Raw genomic sequence first — 19,462 nt, 5'->3', positions numbered from 1 at the left:
GTTTATACAGTATAGTTCTTAAAACGGTCTTCATATAGTTAAGCACGGATAATAGCTATGATTCAGGAATCTGTAGAGTTTTTAAAATATATTTTGGGGCTACTTTTTGCTTCCTAAATCTTCAAAGAATTGGTACTAATTAAAGAATGATTTAGCACAATTAAATTTATGATTAAACCCATAGTTAGTTTATTGTGGCTGATTAATTCATCATCAAACATTATTAGCTTAGCATTTTGCTCCACATAGTCCTCTCAACTACCAGTATTTCTTCTTTTAATTATTTGGAAAGCCTAGCTTGTTGATTTTCTAACTTAACTAGTGAATTGATGAAAAAATATTTCACAGGGGCACCTGGGTGGCCCAGTCGTTAAGCGTCTGCCTTCGGCTCAGGTCATGATCCCAGGGTCCTGGGATCGAGCCTGGCATCAGGCTCCCTGCTCAGCGGGAAGCCTGCTTCTCGCTCTCCCACTCCCCCTGCTTGTGTTCCCTCTCTCGCTGTGTCTCTCTCTGTCAAATAAATAAAATCTTAAAAAAAAAAAAAAAAAAATATTTCACATCCACATGCAAAAATTTTGAAAATAATCAGCAGTAGACTGTAAAAAAGCAAAAGATATTACTTTGTATTTCCATCCTTACCTGTTTTTTTTTCAATTTTCCTTTTTTTGGGGGGTGGAGGGACAATACCATGTATTTCCATGATTTTTTTAAATTTTATTATGTTATGTCAGTCGCCATAGAGTACATCACTAGTTTTTGATGTAGTGTTCCATGATTCATTGTTTGCGTATAACACCTAGTGCTCCATGATTTCTAATATTACTTCTATACCAATAACTACAAAATCTATAACCTTAACCCTAATCTCAATCCTATGTCACAAGGATTCTTCAAACTGTTAGCTGAGGAGTTTTATATGGAGGCCCTGCTGGCATCTCACACTCCACACTGAATAGGGAGAGTAACTAGGAAGCTGTTTTTGTTGTTGTTGTTGTTGTTGTTGTTTTTTAAGGTTTAGTTATTTATTTGAGAGAGAGAGACAGAGACAGAGAGAGCGAGAAGAGGGAGGTAAGCCAGCTCCCCACTGAGCTGGGAGCCTGACATGGGGCTTGATCCCAGGATCCTGAGATCATTACTTGAGCCAGAATCAAGAGTCGACGCCTAACCGACTGAGCCACCCCATGGTGGTGCCCCATGGAAGCTGTTTTACTAATCCAAATGAGAGTTTGAGAATCTGAATTAAGTGATAGCAGGACATAGTGTGAAGATACTGGATTTGAGATACATTCTTTTTTTTTTTTTTTTTTAAGTAAATCTTTGAAATCTGGTGGCTGACTAGAGGTTTGGGGAGGACAGTAACCACGGATGACATCTACATTCCCAAGTTAGGAATCTGAGGGGATGAGAAGTTTTAGCAAAAGTGGAAGTTTTAGGTGACAAAACAATTTTTGAAGAGAAGGTCCATTTTAGAAATAGTAAATCTGCAAATCCTAAAGGACATTGAGGTAGATATACTTGCAGTTGACCGTTGGGTTTGGATTTGAGGTTAGGGCTACATTTTAATATTTGTATTCAAGTGTCAATTTTTTGCTGTCTAGAGTTTGTTAGAGGCAGTTTCTGGGCATTTCTTCACCTTTAAAATGAGGAGATTGTGTCCAATAATCTCAAGTTTTTGTGTGTTTTTTTTGTAAATTCCAATTCTAATATTTTACTTGATCTACCTTACACATGTGTCTTTATGGTTCTGTGTTCTCTCCTTCTGTCATTCTCTTTGCCTGAAATCTACTTTCTTCCCTTTTCCAAATATCAGTTCATTAGTCAGCCTTCAAGATGTGCTAAATTGCCTTTCCTTAGTATTTCTGGTCAGAATCATGTAATCATTTCTCTGTCTCCCAAGCAATATTCCCCAAACAAGTGGAATTAACCTGACCCTGTAGTAGTTTTTTCATAAGTCTTAAGAGTTTACAAAATCCTAATTAGTTCACTTCGGTAAAGATTTTGTAGTTTGGTTTAATCGTGGAAAAACTGAGTTCAGTTTCCATACATTAGCACCTGCAATAAAAGGGGACAAATAAATATTTCAACATTTTATTCAAAGCAAAAGACAAGGTTCATGAACCCAATTTCCATTCTGTCACTGAACAGGATAGGTAGTGCTATGGAATTTGTGAGTACTTCTCATTACAGTGGTGATGGGGGATGTAAGGAAAGGATTGAATTTTCTTTCATATTGTGATTTTAATCATCACCAATTTAAAGTTACTTTGGAAGAAACTGACAGATTTTTGAGATTTAGTATATTTTGTTGCTGAGTCTTACTGAGTTGCTTTTTCCCATCAGTGACTTTGGTGTTAAAGAGTTCTAAGAAACTCAAAACTGTGGCCCTCCCAGTGAGTCACTTGTGTATGTCACAAAGCTACGTGAACACATTTAACTAAATTCCAACTCAAGAAAAAAATTCACAGAAAGTGTCACTGATGCATTAAAAAGAAGTGCAGGCATTCAAAATCAAATTCAACACATGTATTAAGTTAAAACAATTAAAAATGAACTCATTCCGCCATTATGAATTGTCCTGCACTGACTAGAGTTACAGAAGGAGGTGAGTTACACAGATATTATATAGACACAAAGTCAAAATCTGCAAAGAGATTCATACATTTTATTGCATTTAAATAGTATTTCATATCTCTGTGGTTGAAGTATAGACCTCAGAGTGTGTGTGAAATGTGGTTTTTTTGGTTTTGGTTTTTGTTTTCCCCCTGTACATTTGGATCCATTTTGGGAAGAAAAGGCAGGAAGCTTTCCTTCAAATATCCCAAAGGCAAGTATGTAAAGTGCAGTTTTCTGAGAATTTCAGTAATCCAATGCTTCTATTTGTCTAAAAATCTATCCTTTATAAACTTTTGTGAACTAAGCTAAAGTGCCACCCCAGTGATTTAAAATTTCACTAAAATAAGCTAGGACCTTAGGGAATATCAACTCCATTGCTTACTTTTTAAAATACCACTTTTCTCACCGAATGTTTTCTCAACAACAGTCCATATCTAGTGTATGTCTCCAGCCACACAACTTTATATTAATAGTGTCAATATACTTTTTTTTAAAGGAAGTACACTTTAATTGCTAGCAGACTATACTTCATTAAAACATCAAATGTGAGTAGGAACTACAATAAAATACTCTGGCTTTGTGGCCCACTAATGAAAAATGTCAGCCACTTGGATATCCCTTTGTTCATGCTTCTTTGGGACTTACAGTCTTTGGTGTGCAGAGCTTACGTTACACACCAGAACTACCATACTAGCTCTTAAAATAGTACATACTTCTACTCCAGTTGGTAAATAGCACAGACCTTAGCCTTCTGAGTGTACTCTTACTACCTAGCTGCCCTAGCATCTCTAGTAATCCAACAACCAAAAGGGTAATATCTGTTGCAATTGGTAGCACCCACGCCATACTGGTTGTTAAATACTTTGAATGTCACTTTTTTGGTGATTATTGCTCTAATGTCTGTATCTATCTCTTTTGCCAGACTGAGATCTCCATAAGAAATCAGTCTAGACTCCATTCATGTTTATAGACTTCCAGTATCTGAGATATAGAAGGGGATGTTTGTTACATTGAATTGAATTCTTCTAAATTCTTTAAAACTAAGTGTTGAATCAATATTCAGGTTTCAGTTACTGTCTTAGCCCAGGTAGTCTAGAAAAAAGAGGCTGAGGCAAGGCTCACATGCTAATGCTCTGTTAGGCACACAATTCTAGAGTAGCATAGGTGAAGGAAAGCATTTAAAAGATACTGCATTATCTTTCATCCCATAGCTTCACAAGAAAACTTGACCAGTTGGCTTGCACAGAACAGCTAGAACCACTATGCCTCAGAACAGTCCATGAGCAAGGAGGGAGAGCGAGGAATACTGTGTTCTTTTTTACATTTTATGTCTCTCATTGATCTTAGTTTTTTTTCCACGGGGGCATTAAATTGCACACTTCTGGATTGTGTGGCCGGGCCACTAAAGGCAGATGCCGGAGAAGCCAGAGCTCCCGTGAATTACCATCAAGTAACCCAGACTGTCAGAGCAGCTGCGGCTCCCACCAATGAGGAGCCTGATAGATGCCATGCAGAAGCCCAGCCCTGACAAAAGCCTGACTCTTGAAATGAGTCTGAGATAACTACAGGTATTGGGAAATGAGGCAATAGCTGCAAAAGCCAAAGGGCTGTGATGTGAGCAAAGGGCCAAGTCCCAGGGGTAAAGGACTCTGGATTGACACATAAATAAGAAGCAGTGCAGTTTCTAAGAAGCTTTTCGTTTTGAACACTTAAATTTGGTCCCCTTACCCCACACCCTAACCCCTACTACCATTACAGAGAGTTGTGAACTTGCTAGAGAGAAAGCATAAAGACAGACTCTACTTAGGCTTCGATTTTATCAGTCTGATAGGAGGAGAGATACTATCATCCATTAGCTGGAGAAAAACCTTAAGAAATTTATTGTTTTTCCAGTTTCTAGTGAATTTAATATTTCTAGGATGACATTATTTTGAAATAAATGCTGAGAAATATCACAACATATGACTATATATATATATATATATATATATATATATATATATACATACATACATACATACATAATTTCTGGTATTCTGGTATCGACTATCTTGAAAGTATATTTTAATAATTTTTGTTTTTTGTTTCCTAACTTTACTGAGTACAATTGACAGATAAAATTATACTTTTAAAGTGTATAATGTGATGATTTGTCATACATATGAATTGTAAATTCATATGTAATTACCACAATCAAGTTGATTAACACATTCATCACCTCAAATGGTTACTTTCACGTGTGTGTGTGTGTGTGTGTGTATGTGAGCTGAGAAGACTTAAGACTTAAGATTCACTCTCAGCAAATTTCAAGTATACAATACAGTATTATTAACTAGAGTCATCATGTGTGTATTAGGTTCTCATAAATTTTTCATCTTATAACTGAAACTTTGTACCTTTTGACCAACTTGTCTGCATTTCCCCCACCCCCAGGCAACTGCCTTGCTACTGTTTCTGTTGAGTTCAGCATTTTGTTTTGTTTTGTTTTTTCTTGAAATTATATCTTCAAAGTAAAATATGGATGATGTGTTTTGGCAAAAACACTTCTTGAATGCAGATAACTTGTAGTTGATCATATTTATCTTTTAGTTAAAGATATAGCAATACAGTGATATAATCTCTTCTGATGTAAAAGCAAAGAAGTTACCTGCCCCACTACCTATTTGTTGTAGAAAAGGCAAGCATGATTTTCAAGTGTTTCTTGCATCAGATAATTCTTTGTTGAGAGCTTTCAGCTTCCAATCAGCTGTCCAAAGAGTCTGATTTCATCTTCTGTTATGGATACAGATTTACCAGTTTTCAAGAGTTTACTTGTGTAGATTTAAATGAAAAATTAAGTATTCTTTGGCATTGCATTCTAATCAAGTGTTGTCTTTGTCTTCCCTTTGGGCAGGCAATCAACTTAGTTTTACTTCAAGGTGACACACTTGCTTAGACAGCTCCAGAAAACATTCACTTTACATATGAGAAAAGGTTTGGCCAAAACAATACAAGATACCTAAGGTTATTTTCAATTAGAATTTAATGACACTGACATATTTAGAATTTAGTTCCTCTGTGTCTAGTAAAACATCCAATTCCATCAAATGTTTGATTTTATTGTATTACTTATCTTAATTTTTTTTTCTTTTAAGCTGCTTCTTGACTAAATTAATAACGAACTCCGGTATCAAATATCCTTCCTTGCCTAATAAAACTCAATTATTTTTGATATTATACGTCATGAAATTAGTCATTTTAATAAACTGTATAAAACCAACTTTTACTGGCATTTGATTTTGGATTGCCCATTAACTAATAATCCCTGGGCTCAAGTATTAACAAATGAAGATATATTTTATAGAACTACATAATAAAGGAATAAGCATAAAATTTTCATATAATGTAAATGAAGATATCAAATGCATATCTTGGAACCATTATCTTCTATGTCTGATTTTATAGAATTACATACATATACTTTAAGATAATAAACCAATGTGATAAGTTTATTTTAAAATGTTTGTGTCTTTCATGGTAATTCACTCATCTATTCTGCCTTTCACTTTTCTGTCCCTTTTACTATGAAGTCCTCCAGATGGCAAAGACTTGTATTAAAGTTCTCTGCATGATCCCGACATAGCACTGTGAGCAAGAAGGTACTTAATAAGTAGTTTTGACATTAGGATAGATAGACATAAAACCAGCCAAATATTAGTTGCACTATTATACTCTACCCAATTTGATTTTTTCCCCAATTAGACCTTTTTTTTTTTTTTTTTTAGATTTTATTTATTTATTTGACAGAAAGGGGTAGCGAGAACAGGAACACAGGCAGGGGGAGTGGGAGAGGGAGAAGCAGGCTTCCCGCTGAGCAGGGAGCTTGATGCGGGGCTCAGGGATCATGACCTGACCTGAAGGCAGGCGCTTAATGACTGAGCCACCCAGGCACCCTCCAATTAGATCTTTCATGAAACACCTCTAATTGTTTCAGACTATGTAAAAAAACAATGCTGCTTAGTACCAGTTTCTCAAATATGATTGTGAATGAGAATCTTATCATAGTACCTAAGAAAAAAAAGGTACTTTGTTTCTCACATATGAAAGCCCATGATTTATGTTTCATTGATTGTTTTCTTTGGTTTCAATCTATCTTAATCTTTCTCAGAGCTAGTATGGGAAAGGCAACATCTCTAGACTGAGTTTCTTTTAATTTATCTCATTTTGCTTCACTATAATGTTGGGTAAATGGGACAGCAATCAGGGAAGAAATGTGCATTTCAGATTTTTTGTCATATAACACTATTCATAGTATACCAACAAACAAAACCAAAACCTTGAGTACTAGGCAGAAATTCAATAGCTCTGCTCTATTATTTCTGTATCCTAAATATAGTTGGACAATGGAAAGAGTAATAGAAAATAGGATTGTTTCGAACGATAAAGGTTTTCAAATAGAAAATAGACACATCTTAATGAAAATAGTCATTCGGAGCAAGTATACACTTTAAGTATAACACAGGAATCTAGGAAAACTCTGTATGGAAGATTGGAAACTAATTCTATTATCAATCATTATTTTTTTCTTATATTTTTGTACTTGAACTACGTGGAAATCCTGTTTCACCAGAAAATTGACTGTTAAACAATGTAAAGTGTGGTTATGTGTTGGACCTTTGACTCAGTAACCAAATTCCTAGAACAAGACCAGTATTTAAGTATGTAAATTTCTTGGGTTTTACATTTCTCTCATATTTAAAGACAGCCTTAGGAGAGTCACTATTTCATAAGATGCCAATCTCCAATATTATTCTTCCAACCTGCTTACAGTTGACTAAGTAAGATATCAGCTTGAGATCTTGGGGTACACCAGGGCATGGACAGTATATATTAATGACAAGAGAGTCTTGATTTTTAACAGTATAAAATCTGGGCCGGGTATTATATCAACTTACCTAAATCATGAAGTGATTCATAAATAAAGCTACATAATTTTGTGTAATATAGAGTAGTCATTGGTTTAATATTATTTAATAGACTTAGTATTTTTTTATCTTAAAAAATAGACCTTAGTAATCCTTTAATAGATGAACTGCTTGAAAATGTTTTTTTATTTCAGGATTTTTCTATCCACCTTGTTGTCTGACAGAAACTATGTGGAGAGAATTTTCAACAGTAGCAAAGTATAATATGTAATTTGTGTTTTTATTTGATGGTGAATTCTGGGGTCAAAGAAAGCAAGAGATTAATGGCTCTGAGGCAGATTTTACACCTGTTCTGGAATTGTAGTCTCTCAGGTCAGGGCTTCATTTCTGCAACCTCCTGGATGTGCAAAATTGAGTTGGTTTGCTCATCATCTGAGCAAATCTGTTGGATTGCTCTTGTTACTGAGATTTATCATTGCCAAAGGTCATTAAGCATCTTTGTAACAAATTCCCTAAAGAATAGTCTGCTATTTATACTTGGCCGCTCAGAGGCCGTAGTTAAGCTTGCAAATATCCTTCAAGTTATCATGGATCTGGAATATGGTTGGGGGAATAAAGCATGACATCTCAGTGTTACTGAACTCATTCATGTAATTCCTGAACTACAACATGTCTTCCTGGTTCTCTTCTGTGTCTCTAGAAGTCTTTTTTCTTTGCCTGCAGTAACCTTGCTCCTTCTAGGTTATTGTTTAAAGCTTCAGACACTTCTTATGCATTATGAAATAAATTTTAAGAAGCTCTTTGGCATATTGTAAAGAATCTATTAAATGTTACTGAAAACCATGTAGTCAGGAATATAGCAGCAGGGCGTAGTGTCATATTAGAGCTTTCTGTCTATTTCACATGACTCTATTCATCTTTTCTGGAAAAAAAACATCCTCTGAGGTTGATTGTCATCACACAGGCAATCTTTAAAGGGATATAAAGTCCACCAACGTTCCTTTTTATTTTACTGTGTCAAAAAACAAAGTTTCCTTTTTTTTTCTTTTATCAGCAGTTCAACGTTTCTCTCCACAATGAAACAGAATGCATTTTAAATGTCAAACTTGTCTTCAGATGGATCTTCACAGATGCTGTTTTAAAAGTTACTATTCACATATCCAGATTTAGCTCTCATGAAATCAGTTCCAAATTACACATTTGTTTATGTGTATATATGTATATTCTTTTCTTTTTTTGTGGTGAAATTAGACAGTGACAGTAGAACTCTGTAAAAGCTCATGAGTTTTGATGTATTCAAATTAACGTTTATTTTTCTCTTTTAGCATCAACTGTTGAATAGTTTTCCACAATATATCTTATATTCACTGGTTTGGTGCCACATCTTATTTGTCATTAAAGTAGTTTGCAGTTTTTGTGATATCCTTACAAAATGACCTTCTCTAAAACCAGATCTTAATGCATTTCTAAAAAGCATTCTTTTTTTTTTTAAGATTTTATTTTATTTATTTGACAGAGAGAGACACAGCGAGAGAGGGAACACAGGCAGGGGCAGTGGGAGAGGGAGAAGCAGGCTTCCCGCTGAGCAGGGAGCCCGATGTGGGGCTCGATCTCAGGACCCTGGGATCATGACCTGCCAAAGGCAGACGCTTAACAACTGAGCCACCCAGGCGCCCCTCTAAAAAGCATTCTTACACATTTTGTGTGTAGACCATGTTAAGAGTGTTCAGTGTTGGTACATAAGTGTTTGTTTTTCACTTGTATATAGAAAGTATCTTTTTTATTTTGACTCTCTGCATTTCTTCTTTTTATTTCAATATTCATTGAACATTACTGAGTATCTGCTGAGTGCTATGATCTGGTTTCGGCCCTGGAGATATAAAGGACTCATCTGAAAACACCCTTATCCTTTTCTTAGAGTACTCTTAATGTAGGTGGGAAGGCAGATAATGAACAGATAAAAAGAATGTAATGCAGAAGGCACTCTGATGGTGGAGTAGAGAAACTATCAGTTCCACATAGGGAAGCAGATAAGCATGCAAAATATTGCAGGGTTACTATTGCAGTCGTCTAGTAGAGACAGCCTGACAGAAGTATGAGCTCAGGGCAGACACATCATAGACGGATGAATACAGGAGAGTTTGCAAGGTGACTTACCAGAAGGATCAGTTTCTCAGAAAAATAACTGAAAAGTAACTTATTGAAAGTTAATGTACCTACAAAAAAGAAAGTTAATATACCTTTTATCACTTTGCATTTTGGATATTGCTTTATAATCAGTTAAACTGGGATATTTAAATTTTGGATAGTCAAAAAATAAATAAACAAATAAATTTTGGATATTCCTGAATATTTATATCCACGTTTTTGGAATTTGGACAAAGTAATTTCGGAGAATGGCAAAGAATAATTTGTGGCAAATAAGTGTACTATAAAAAGAAATTCTTGGTAGTTGATATCTATTGGCATTATTAGGTCAAGTGTCCATGATAAAAGGATACTGAGTTTCAATATCATATTCATCATATTTTTGACATTGAAATGTAATCAGAATTACATTACATACATGATTAGGTCATACACAATAATTTGAATGTTAACAAAACTACCTTTTACTGTATTATAGATAATATTATGTATTCAATTAACCTTGTATATGGAAGGAAGTCCCCAAATAGTTTTGATATATTTAGTATTACAAAATTTTGTTAAAAAAACTTATATTTATCATGAATATTAGTAGTTATCTAAAAACCTAAAGACATCAGATGGCAAGTTTAGACAATAAAATCTTGGAACTGTTTCTTTTTTTTTCTTTCATTTTATACAAGTATCACAATTGAAGACTAGGAGGAGAGGGAAAAGAGAGATTCATTATGAATGAGTAATAAGAATTTACTGATATGGGGCATATACTTGCAGATAAATATATTTCTCTGAATGTAATCTTTATAACTTGCAAAAGAAGTTTGAGTGAACTGCAAAATATACTTGGAAGATCAGGTTTTAAAATGGGCAAAAAGGGGCACCTGCGTGGCTCAGTCAGTTAAGTGGCCGACTCTTGATTTTGGCTCAGGTCATGATCTCAGGGTCCTGGGATTGAGCCTCACGTCGGTCTCCACCCTCAGCGGGGGGTCTGCTTGAGGATTTTCTCTCTCCCTCTCCTCTGCCCCCCCCCCCCGCTTGTGCTCTCTCTCTAAAATAAATAAATAAATCTTTAAAAAATAAGCAAAAAAGATGAACACCAATGGTTGATGATATTCAAACATTAACAAATGCTCAGGGCTACATTAAAAATGTAAAATATATACTAGAAGCATTAGAAATTATTAAATTATACTTTTGACTTCTAGCTTCTTAGAGGCCAATGTAAAGAGGGAAACAGTTTTTTAGAAGAGTTAAAGTGTCAAAAAGATAAAATCTCTTCTTGATAATAAGAAATTTAATAGAAATTTCAGCTGGTGGTACAGGAAAGGGTAGGAATAGAGATCTACAGTCCCTTAGCATGGACAAAACAGAAGGAAAGTTGTATATAAATTTTTTTTTTTTATCTCACAGGTTTTGCCAAACCTCTCAGAAAAAAAAAAACCTACATTCATATAAATGATGGAAGTCCCCAAAATAAGCATAGAAATTCAGGCAAGTCTATATTTACATTTATATACATTTTTATGTGTTAGTTATGCAAAATTTTACATTTATATTAAATAATGAAATAAGCCAGGTATTATGCCTTTAATTAAGGGGCCATAAAAGATGTTTAAAATATTAGATATGAAATGTATCACATTTATCTGTTATAAAGGCATGTGCCTTTCAGGAACTCTCCTTGAGTAAAGAGTGACACATCATCTTGAAATCAGCCCAAAGAGCAAGAGTTAGAAAGGAACCTTCCTGGAAGCCTTATTTTTAGGGTCAGTATGGATAGTAAAAACTATTTACTTGAAAATTTTAAGGGGAGTCTGGGTGGCTCAGTCAATTAAGCATCTGCCTTCAGTTCAGGTCATGATCCCAACGTCCTAGGATCGAGCCCCACATCAGGCTCCCGCGGTGGGGAGCCTGCTTCTCCTCCCTCTGCCCTCCACCCCTGCTAGTGCTCTCTCTCTTGCTCTGCTCTCTCTCTCAAATAAATAAAATCTTAAAAAAAAGAAAATTTTAAGCAAAACTACCAGGTATTCCAATGATTTTCAGTATGTAAGACATAAATCTCTAGAATGGATTAGAAAGTTATTACAATCAGAACTTAAATCCAGATGACAGCGCATTTTTCTCAATCTGTATTTAAAATATACTTACTCTTAAATAAATGGCTTACTAAACTTTTTATAATAAAAAGATGTTTCACACTGGAAAAAGTTGGAAGTCCGTATTTTATTCAAACACCTTTAAGTACGTTTATAAAACTACTCAAAAAATCATGTTTCCTTATTTTTTTTTCCTTCTTGCACACTCACACTTTCATGCCCTTGTAAACAGAATTATTGAGGAAGTGGACATGTCTGGTGCATAGAGCAAAATGTTTTCTTCAATAACATTGCATAAAATTCTATGAATTTCACTCTCTCACTAAATTCTCTCATTCCTAAGAGAAATGGGGGTGGAAATTAGCCTATTTTCAGCCCAGTGGTGATTATTTTGTTTGGAACTTTTAGTAAAATCTCTTTGGTCACTTTATTTTTTCTTTTCCAGGTTTTTATTTAAATTTCAGTTAGCATATAGCATAATATTAGTTTCAGGTATAAAATTTAGTGACTGATCACTTCCATACAATACCCAGTACTCATCCCAACAAGTGCCCTCCTTAATCCCCATAACCCATTTAGCCTATCCCCCCACTCACCTCCTATCCGGTAACCCTCAGTTTGTTTTGTATAGTTAAGAGTCTGTTTTCTGGTTTGCCTCTCTTTTTTTACCTCCCTACATTCATCTGTTTTGTTTCTTAAATTCCACATATGAGTGAAATCCTATAGTATTTATCTTTCTCTGACTTATTTCACTTAGCATAACACACTCTAGCTACATCCACTTCATTGTAAATGGCAAGACTTCATTCTTTGTATGGCTGAGTAATATTCCATTGTATATATACACACCACTTCTTCTTTATCCATTCATCAGTAGATGGATATTTGGGCTCTTCCATTTGGCTACTGTTGATAATGTTGCTATAAACATCAGGATTCATATATCCCTTCGAATCAGTATTTATGTATTCTTTGGTTAATACCTACTAGTACAATTGCTGGGTCATAGGGTAGCTCTATTTTTAACTTTTTGAGGAACCTCCATACTGTTTTACAGAGTGGCTGCACCAGTTTGCATTCCCACCGACAACGTGAAAGGGTTTCCTTTTCTCTGCATCCTCGCCAACACCTGTTGTTTCCAGTGTCATTAATTTTAGCCATTCTGACAGCTGTGGGTGACATCTCATTTCAGTTTTGAACTTTAGTCACTTTTTAATCCTAAACAAGTAATACACATTCTTCTACCAATATCTTGTACTTATTTATTTATTTTTCCTATGAAGATAAAAATAACTCCAGTCAAAATTTCTAACTTCATCTACAACCTTTCTCTGTAATAAGTGCCTGAACCATATAATTTAGAACAATTTGTTGGGAGTAATTAAATCATTAGTCTTTGCATATGTGCTATTGATTAGAACTACATATTGAAATAAAGTATAAAAGTTTTCACAGACCTGAAAAGTAGAATCCTCATTTCATTTTTTAAAATAGGGTTTTTTTAAGTTTTGTAATAGTTTTAGATTTACAGAAAAATTATGAACATAATACAGACTTTCCATATACTCTTTACCCAATTTCCCCTGTTATTATCTAGCATTAGTATGGTATATATTTTTTTTCCAACCAATACTAATTCATTAAATTTAACTAAAGTCTGTACTTTTTTTAGACTTTCTTCATTTTTACTTAATGTCATTCTTTCAGCATCCCATTCAGGATACATTACATTTAATCCTCATGTCTCCTGAGGTTCCTCTTGGCTGTGACAGTTTCTCAAACTTACCTTGTTTGAACACCTTGACAGTTTTGAGGATTATTGGTCAGGTTTTATGTAGAATGTTTCTCAAATGAGCTTTTTCTGATAATTTTTCTGATTTTTGGACTGGGGTTATAGGTTTTGGGGAAGAAGACCCCCAGAGGTCCATCTCTAATGCCTCACGGCATGTGTCTTCTCCCCTTGCTTATCTATAACCTTCCACCCCAATACTGAGAAACGTGGCCCTTATTATCTGCCAACCACTTATTTAATTGTTCAGTTCCAGAATATGTGTACAGCTGTTTCACAGTTGTGAATCCATACCTCCACAGGTAACAATTTTATGAACTAGAGCACAATGCCTATGTCTAATATTTTTTGGTTCAGTTCAGAAAACCTATAACCCCAGTTACAGACCTCACTTAATTCTAAACTTACTTAGGTCAGCGCATTTTCTCTCACACTCTTCAGGGTGATAGTTTCCTTCATTTGTAGTATACCTGGATTGTATTTTTCACTTCCATCTTGGGATCCCCCAGCCTCTTAAATGATATGGCCTAATTTGCATACATTTTAAGGTTCATACTTTGTGCTTTGAAGTTCTGTAGATGTTCACAAATGTATAGTCTAAGGTATCCACCATTACAGTATCATACAGAATAGTTTCACTGCCTTACCATGGGTCATTTTACTATTGATATGGTTTTGCCCTTTCCAGAATGTTATATAATTGGAATCATACATAAAGTAACCCTTTTCAGACTGGCTTCTTTAATATAGCAATATGTGTTTAAGATTTATCCATGCCTTTTTTTTTTTTAATCACTTAAGAGCTCATTCCTTTTTATTTCTCAATAAAATAAATTTCTGAATAAAATACCATTATAAGGATGTATCACAATTTGTTCACCTACTGAGGGATATATTGGCTGCTCTCAGTTTTGGCAATTATGAATAAAGCTACTATAAACATTTATGTACAGGTTTCAGTGGAAACATAAGTTCTTAAATCAATTGAGTAGATAGTTACAGGGGCAATTGCTGGGTTGTATGGTAGACTGTGTTTCCCTTTGTAAGAAACTACCAAATTGTCTTCCAAGTGGCTGTTCTGTTTTGCATTCCCACCAGCAATGTATGAGAGTTCTTGTTGCTTTGTATTCTTGCTAGCATTTGGTGTTTTCAGTTTGTTGGGTTTGAGCCATTCTAACAGATGTATAGCGGTATCTCATTGTTTTTATTTGCAATTCCCTAATGACATGATGGTGAACATCTTTCATATGCTTATTTGCCATCTGTGTATCCTCTTGGGGAGGTGTCTGTTCCGATTGTCATTTTTTACTTGGTTGGTTGTTTTCTTATTGTTGAGTTTTAAGAGCTCTTTGTATATTTTGAATACAAGTTCTTTATCTGATATGCAGTTTTAAAATATTTTCTCCCAGTCTGTAGCCTTTTTCTTCTCTTAAGAGTCTTTCACAGATAGAAATTTATAATTTTAACAAATTCTAACATCATTTTTTTCTTTCACAGATCATGATTTTAGTGTTGTGTCTAACACTTTATCACTGAACCCAGAGTTACCCACATTTTCTCCTTTGTTTTCTTTCAGAAGTTTTGCATTTAAATTTGGTCTGTGATTAATTTTGAGTTAATTTTGGTGAAAGGTGTAAGGTTCTGTGTCTAGATTTGGTTTTTTACATGTGGGTGTCCGGAAACAGAACCATTCACTGAAAAGACTTATCTTTTCTCCATTGAATTACCTTTGCTCTTTTTCAAAGATGAGTTGCCTATAATTGCGAGTCTGTTTTTGGACTCTCTATTCTGTTCCATTGTTTTGTTTGTTTGTTTTTTAAAAGATTTTATTTATTTATTTGAGAGAGAGAGGGTGAGAGAGAGCATGAGAGGAGAGAGGGTCAGAGGGAGAAGCAGACTCCCCGTTAAGCGGGGAACTAGATGTGGGACTCGATCCACGGACTCCGGGATCATGACCTGAGCCGAAGGCAGTCGCTTAACCAACTGAACCACCCAGGCGCCTCTGTTCCATGGTTTTATGTGCTTTTTGCTTTTGCCAATATCACAGTGACTTGATTAGTGTAACTTGATAGTAAATATTGAAACTTCTTATAGTCTGAGTCTTTCAGCTTTGTTTTTCACTATTGTGTTGGCTATTCTATGTATTTTGCCTTTCTATATAAACTTTGGAGTAGTTTGTCAATATCTACAAAATTGCTTTCTGGGATTTTGATGGGCTTGTGTTCAGGTCTTAACAATATTGAGTCTTCCAGAATATGTCTGCATTAATTTAGATTTTCTCTGATTTTTAAAATCAAAATATTGTAGCTTTCCATATAGGCCCTGTAGCTATTTTGTTAGATTTATATCTAAAAAAAATTTTTTTTGGTGCTATTGTAAATGGTATTCCTTTCTTAATTTCAAATTTCAATTGTTCATTGATGGAATATAAACATACAGGTATATAGGAAAGTGATTGAATTTTGTATATTAACCTTTCATCTTGCAAATATTTCTTCCACTTTATTATCTCTTTTTTCTCCTTCTGTTATTCCAATTATGCACATGTTCCATATTTTGAAACAGTCCCACAGTTCTTGGATATTCTGCTCTTTTTTTCATCTTTTTTCTCTTTGCATTTGAGTTAGAAGTTTCTGTTGTTCTATCTGAAAGTTCAATGATACTTTACTTGGGCATGTTCACTCTACTAATGAACCCATCAAAGCATTCTTCATTTCTGTTGCAGTGTTTTTATTTCTACCATTTCTATTTGAGTCTTTCTTAGAGTTCTCATCTCTCTGCCTATGTTATTCATCTATTCTTATATATTGTCTCCTTTTTTTTCAATTACAACCCTTAATATATTAATTATGGGTATTGTAAATTCCCTATCTGATAATTCCAATATCTGTGTCACATCTGACTCTGCTTCTGATGCTTTTTATGTGTCTTTAGACTGTTTTTCTCTTGCTTTTAATATGCTTTCAAATTTTTTTGTTGAAAGCCACATATGGTATATTAGGCAATGGAAACTGAAATAAATGCACCTTTAATATGCATTTCTGTTATCCTGGCTAGAAATTGAGCTCTATTTAATGTTTTCTATAGCTATAGCTATCAGATGCTACAGATTCTTCTAGCATCTATGTGTTTGTCCTGTTGACTTTTAAAGATTTTATTTATTTATTTGACAGAGAGAGAGACAGCGAGAGAGGGAGCACAAGCAGGGGGAGTGGAAGAGGGAGAAGCAGGTCTCCTGCCAAGCAAGGAGCCCGATGCAGAGCTCGATCCCAGGACCCTGGGATCATGACCTGAGCTGAAGGCAGACGCTTAACAACTGAGCCACTCAGGCGCCCCGCATTCAGTTTTTTCATCTGTGATCTGTTGTTATTATCCTGAAGCCCTGTTGGTATGATGGTAAGGCACAGTAGATGAGAAGTGTGCTATAATTTTATGATTAAATCATAAATGATTAATGGCCTGTGTTCCTGGGCTGTGGCCTTCACATGTGTTTCTTAGCTTTCCTCCCCACCTTAGGTGAGGTAGGAAGGCTATAAAGGCTTGGCGTGGGAGAAGTGCCCTTCGTTCAAGTAAGTTAATATGACTCTGCTAAGATATTTTCCCTGAGTAGGTCTTCATTATGGGAGTGCTCTAGGGGCATTTCATCATGGTTCCCCTTCCCTTTTCCCTGCCAGTACCACAATGGTATCTTCCTCAGCTATTTATCATGAGATCTAGGTAAGTTTTCCAGTAGTAAAACTCAGCAAAGTGTGGGGACTTCATTAAGAATGCAGCCTCCAGGAAGTTCTTATTCTCAAGATAGTCCACATAGTGCCTCCAATAATACATTGGAATTCCTGTATGTCGCCACCAGTTATTGGTTTCAGCAGCTTCTCTTCATGTATTCTGAAATTGGCCATGATTCTCTGTATTCACCTGTCTCTACATATTTTGGGGTGGAGGTTTGTTCTACAATCTCATTCTCTGATGGTTCCAAGAAAACTAATTGATTTTCAGTTTGTTCAGTTTTATCTTTTTATAAGGATGGGAGTGATGATTTTCAAACTCTACATGTCAGAACCTACACTAGAAAACTTCTCTTTGCAATGCCTTACCAAAGGAGGCAATGAGAATCCTACTTCTTTTTATGCCATTTATTTACTCACCACCAGGCCTCTTTACAAGGCTAGAGTAACTTATAAGACTTCCCAGAAAGGTTGATGCCTCTGAAAGTAAATTGTAAGGTAGACGGGGAAATTATTAAAAAGAAAATTATACTAAATATCTTTTCTATAGTTCAAGCAAAAAGCACTTAAGAATGGGATGCCTGGGTGGCTCAGTAGGTTAAGCATCTGCCTTTGGCTCAGGTCATGATCCTGAAGTCCAGGGATCAAGCCCCACATTGGGTGCCCTGCTCAGCAGGGAGTCTGCTTCTTCCTCTCTCTCTGGCCCTCTCCCCTGTTCATGCTCTCTCTCTCTCTCTCACTCACTCTCGCTCTCAAATAAATAAAAAATCTTTTTAAAAAAAGCACTTAAGAATTTAAACCTTCACTCTGAGTTGCCTTATGGTGTTCCCATTGCCTAACTTTACTCAAAGAAGAGCTCCTCTTTATCTTACTCATTTTATCATCAATAGTTGTTTATTGGGCTCTATGTCAGTTAGAGTTTCACACCCTACAATACAACTATGAACATCTCTGTCCCTTTGAGAAACTTAACATCCAACTCATAGAAATCAGAAGGTCCTCAGGCCACATCTTCATTTTGTTGCTGGGTAAACTGGGGAGACCCCAGACCCTGAAGTTTCTTGGTCTTGTCACAAAAAGAATTCAAGGACAGACATGTGATACAGTAGATGAGCAACAGGAGTGGAAATGTTTATTAAAGTGAAAGTGCAAGATGTGAGAACAGGGAAGATCAAGAGAGAGCTGCACCCTTGGGGTTTGGGTTTCTATCATTTGTGGGCAGTTGTTAACAAGGGGGTGAAATATTCATTACTTGGGGCAGGGAAGCAGGATTTCATGCTTTTTCTTCCTAATTTGGTCAGGGGTTTCTTGTCATGGCACCCGCCATCTTGGGCCTGTCCAGTTTGATCCAGCTACTTATGGAGGGCTGCCAGGACCAGCCTGTGACTTTCCTGATAGCTGGCCATGACTTCCTCATTGCTGGCCTCCAGTTATCCTGTTAGAACCTAACTGCCTACTCTAACAATTTCATAGCAGTAAACTTAACAAATAGAGTTATTTTGTCTAAAGACTATCTGGTCTAAATACTTCTCAAATTCATCCTCAGTAGATAGTCTTTGGTGGTCTTTAGCACTCCAAGCCCTCAAGAACAACTCATAGTTGTATGTGAACACTTCAGAATATCCACACAGGGATCCAGGGTTGCAGTTGGTGTGCGTTTTAGGCATGCATGTAATAGTTTTCTGAGTATCTAAGGAGCACTCTTGAAACACACACACACACTACTCTAAGGAACAAACATTAATTCTCAGAGATACTGCAGTTCAATGAGGAAGGGAAGCATATTCCCAACTGGCCCTTCCTTCCCTTATTAGTGAGTTATTTCTTTCATAATGGCGATTGACTTCATTATTATTCTGGGGGGGTAGAAAGTGTTCAAAAGTTGAGACTTATATTTCTCTTTTTAAAAGATTTTATTTATGTATTTTAGAGAGAGAGAGTGCAAGCAGGGAGAGGGGCTGAGGGAGAGGGAGAGAGAGAGAATCTCAAACAGACTCCATGCTGAGCACAGACCCAATGCAGGGCTTGATCTCATGACCTGAGCCAAGAGTTGGATGCTTATCCAACTGAGCCATCCAGGTGCCCTGAGATTTATATTTCTTAATAACACTTAGCTAAAGAAATGTACAGACAAATCTCTAAAATTTTCAATTGAAAAATCCTTTTAAATCCTTAGATAAGGACTAT

At 35.6% G+C, this 19,462-nt stretch overlaps 1 protein-coding gene across 11 annotated transcripts in view; it reads left to right on the top strand.

The window, feature by feature from the left end:
- MARCHF1 (membrane associated ring-CH-type finger 1) overlaps positions 1-19,462 on the top strand; it is an 860,279-nt gene that overhangs the window by 513,556 nt on the left and 327,261 nt on the right. The window contains exon 1 of one of the 11 annotated variants that reach the window (XM_032413132.1): positions 16,863-16,946. The exons of the other annotated variants lie outside the window; for them this stretch is intronic. The gene's annotated coding sequence lies outside the window, so the exon portion shown is untranslated. Of the gene's footprint in view, positions 1-16,862; positions 16,947-19,462 lie in introns of those variants that run through there. 11 annotated transcript variants of the gene reach the window in all.

This window comes from Phoca vitulina, unplaced genomic scaffold (genome assembly GCF_004348235.1).
Source record: "Phoca vitulina isolate PV1807 unplaced genomic scaffold, GSC_HSeal_1.0 scaffold14, whole genome shotgun sequence".
Lineage (NCBI taxonomy): Eukaryota > Metazoa > Chordata > Mammalia > Carnivora > Phocidae > Phoca > Phoca vitulina.
The sequence above is the reverse complement of the archived record's forward strand: the minus strand, read 5'-3'. Positions and strand labels throughout refer to the sequence as shown.